The 3,898-nt window shown below is 51.4% G+C and overlaps 1 pseudogene; it reads left to right on the top strand.

Moving 5' to 3' along the window:
* Nucleotides 1-1,039: 1,039 nt before the first annotated feature.
* On the top strand, nt 1,040-3,346 carry LOC112631034 (annotated as a pseudogene).
* Nucleotides 3,347-3,898: the final 552 nt, after the last annotated feature.

A 3,898-nucleotide genomic window follows, 5' to 3' on the forward strand; every position in this document is an offset into this window, starting at 1 on the left:
TACACTGAAAATCACAATACTGTGATTAGTAATAGCATATGTCTGCATTTTATTTGGTGGCAACTGAAAAACTGACTATCAAATGCAAATTAAAATGCCGTGTATAGATAACTTTGAAGAAAAAGTATAATGTGAAGACTTCCACTATTTAAGTTTTTATGAATGTATATCAATTATGACATTATGGAAAAGGTACAAGTATAGATATTTCAATGAAACAGAATAGAGAGCTCATAAAGAGAACCACACAATATATTTAGCTGATTTGTGAAAAAACAGTGCTTCAGTACAGTGAGGAAAAGATTGATTTCAATAAATTGTGCTGTCTTTCATACATCCATACAGAGAAAAATGATTATTAACATCCAACCTCACAACAGACACAAAAATTATTTCATATAGAAGCCAATGTGGAACATAAAACAGTACAGCTTTTAAAAGGTAATATAGAGGACACTTCCATGACCTTAAGATTTTTTTAAAAAAGACTCAAAAACTAACCACTGAAGGCTAATAAATAAGATAAAGATAAATAGGTTAATAAATAGTAATAAAGTAACATAAAAAATAAGGATTTGTAATCATAAAATAACTCACTAAGAGTGAAAAGGCAAGCAACAGCATGGGAAATGAAATTTGCTAACATAAATACAGTAAGAACTCTTGATCAGAAGATACTTTTTAAACTCTACAAATGAATTTTTTGGAAAAATAAAATATGGCCAGGTGCGGTGGCTCACGCCATTAATCCCAGCACTTTGGAAGGCCAAAGTGGGAGGACTACCTGAATCCGAGAATTTGAGACTCGTCCGGGCAACAGAGTGAGAGACCTCTGCCTCTACCAAAAAAATTTAAACATTTAGCCAGGCATGGTGGCTCTGGCCTGTAGTCCCAGCTACTCCTGAGTAGCTAGGTTATTTTAAGTCTGAGTGGTCAAGGATGAAGTGAGCTCTGATCAACCACTGCATTCCAGCCTGGGTGACACAGTCAGAACCATCTCCAGAAAAAATTGATGTAGAAGAACTTCTAAGAAGTGTGAGTGGACACAGAGGCCAAAGATGCTGCTCTAGGCTGCTCCGTAAATTCCAGGACTTCTGAGAAGCACCCTCTGGACAGTGTCTTCACTGCCCTCCAGGACTCGGCCGGTCAGCAGTGGCCCGCCAGACTCCATCCCCAGCGTGGAGAGGAGGCGGCTGATCCCAGAGGCGCTGCTAGCAGGCATGTGGAACCCGAGAATAGCTCGCCCTGCCAAGGCAATGGAGAGCAGGCCAGCAAGGCAGGAGCTCGGGCTCTGCGTGGCCAGGCAAGGAGGAGCGCTACAACCATGCCACCACCCCTTACTACAAGAAGCCTCTGCATGGCATCTCACACAGGTCATGGAGAAGAACCCTCCCTCAGGGGACCTGCTAAACACTTATGAGCTCTTCCAGAAGGCAAATGCCAGCAACAGCCCCTTGCTGCTTAGGCTCTTGAATGAGCCACAGAAGTGGGATGGTGGCAGCACTGGGACGGCCACCAACAGTCACCCTAACATCTACTTCCTGATCCAGAAGATGTTCTACATGCTCAACACCCTCACGTCCAACAGGTCCCAGCTGCACAGCAAAGTGGACCTGCTCTCCCTGAAGGTGAACCCCACTGAGATGGTGGCCAAATTCCAGCCGACCCCCACCACCCCAGAGCAGCTCACAGGCCACGGAGCTGAAGCAGATCATGGACCAGAGCCTGTCAGGCGGGGTCCTGGCCTGCAGCCCGCTGGTGCAGCTCTTCCCCAGGCTCTTCAGCCACAGTCGACTTCTCCTGAGGCTGCAGTGCCTGCAGCTTTGAGGCCAAGTATAAGCTGGAGTCATTGCACCTGCAGCTCATCCACAACTACATGGAGGACTACTACCCCTCGGTGAAGGACATGGCTGTGTGACAGGCCGAGTGCCTGCCCCAGCTGAATAACTTCTTCAGCCGCTTCTGGGCCCAGCGGGAGATGGAGAACAGCCAGCCTGGTGGCCAGGCTGCCAGCTTCTTTGAGGCTGAGCAGTGGACCTCAGAGATGAGGAGGATGGCCTGTCTCTGGACCGGAGCAGCAGCATCGCCTCAGACCATGTGGTGGACCTCACTGAGTTCCTGGATGAAGCCTCTTCACCCGGCGAGTTTGCTGTCTTCCTCCTTCACTGGCTCTTCTCTGAGCTCTTCGACCATCGCAAGCTGGGCGAGCAGGACAGCTGCTACGGGGACAGCGGTAAGCAGGAGCTGGACCCGCAGAGGCTGCAGATCATCTGCAATGACACAGAGGTCTACTTCCCCCACATGCAGGAGGAGGAGGCCTGGCTGCAATAGTGCACCCAGCGCATCAACGACAAGCTCCAGGGCCTGGGGCTGCACGCAGGCAGCGAAGGCAAGCCCCCCACGTGTCGACTGCTATGACTCCTCCAGCCTGCCCAATGACATCTCAGTAATCAGGGTGGAGGATAGCTTCCAGGGCCAGCGGTGCCGATCCAAGAAGATCTGGCTGGTACCTATCGACTTGGACAAATTGGAGATCCTCCAGCCCAACTTGGAGGTGCCCGGCACCGACTGCCTGCTCAGCAAGGAGCATCTTTGCAGTATCTACCAGAGCAGCCTGTCCACTGGCAACTTCGCCTCTCACCTGCTGGTGTCCCTGTTCCCCAAGCTCTTCACCCATGAGAACCTGCACAAGCAGTACAGCTGCTGCGGCTCCCTGGGCAAGAGTAGCTGGACCCGTCCTCCATAAAGCTCATTTGCCACTACGTGCACCTGCTTTACCTCTGCACCAAAAATGACCACGTCTGGACCCTGGAGTTCATGGAAAACCCATGCCAGGACACGAGCAGAGGCCCTCCTACCAGCAGCAGTGCAAGGTCCACGTGCTGGCCCCGAGTGCAGAGACATGAAGAGCTATGCAATCAACCCCGAGAGGTTCGGGGAAGAGTTTGAGGGTCCCCTGCTGCCCCCAAGAGGAGCGGCAAGGACTTTTTCAAGAGTCCCTTGGATGAGGTGGTGGTCCCTTGCCCAGCTTCCGGTTGCCTCTCCCTACCTCCCTACCTGCTGTCCGACAAGGAGGTGCGTGAGATCATGCAGCACAGCCACTCCCTGGGCAACTTTGCCGCAGGACTCTTCCACCATGGAGAACCTCTGGCTGCAGTACAACCATTTCCGGGCTTGCAACAAGAAGCAGCTGGACCCTACGCAGCTGCCGCTCATCTGCCACAACGGGGAAGCTGTCTGCCCCGTGGAGGAGATGGGGCACTGCAAATGTATCCCCAGCATTGACGAGCGGTGCCGCTGCCCTAACAGGAAAAAATGCGACATCCTCAAGAAAGTGGAGAAGTGAAGGCCCGTGGCCTGCCCAGAGACTCGGGGTCACCAGAGACCGAGCAATGCTCGGGAGCATGCCTATGGCATCCACAGACAGGCACGTTATGTCCGTGGGGTGTGGCTGACTGCACTTACACACGCAAACACCCAACCACAAGAGAGAAGCCTTGAGTTTGGTCTCTTGTCCTTACGACTTCTGTCCTGTGTTCCTGGCGGCGCAGCCTGAGTGTGGGGAGTGCAGGCTGTGAGAGCCGGGACTAGTGTGTAGGGGTCCCCTCTCCCTGATTGTGTCCTCCCCAGCCCCTCACAACTTCAAATGCAAACTCAGCAGCTCTCTTGCTCCTCTTCCCGTATTTTACAGCTTCAATTTTTATCCATTTTTTTTTAATGAAAAAGAAAACCTTAAAAAAAATCACTGGGCTCTTTGGGGGCCATTTTACTTAGAAAAAAATCTTTTTAAAAGCGCCATCTTCAGGCCAGGTGTGGTGGCTCATGCCTGGAATCCCAGCACTTTGGGAGACCAAGGCAGGTGGATTACCTGAGGGCAGGAGTTCAGGACCAACCTGGT

The sequence above is a fragment of the Theropithecus gelada genome, chromosome 9 (genome assembly GCF_003255815.1).
Source record: "Theropithecus gelada isolate Dixy chromosome 9, Tgel_1.0, whole genome shotgun sequence".
In the NCBI taxonomy this organism is placed as follows: domain Eukaryota; kingdom Metazoa; phylum Chordata; class Mammalia; order Primates; family Cercopithecidae; genus Theropithecus; species Theropithecus gelada.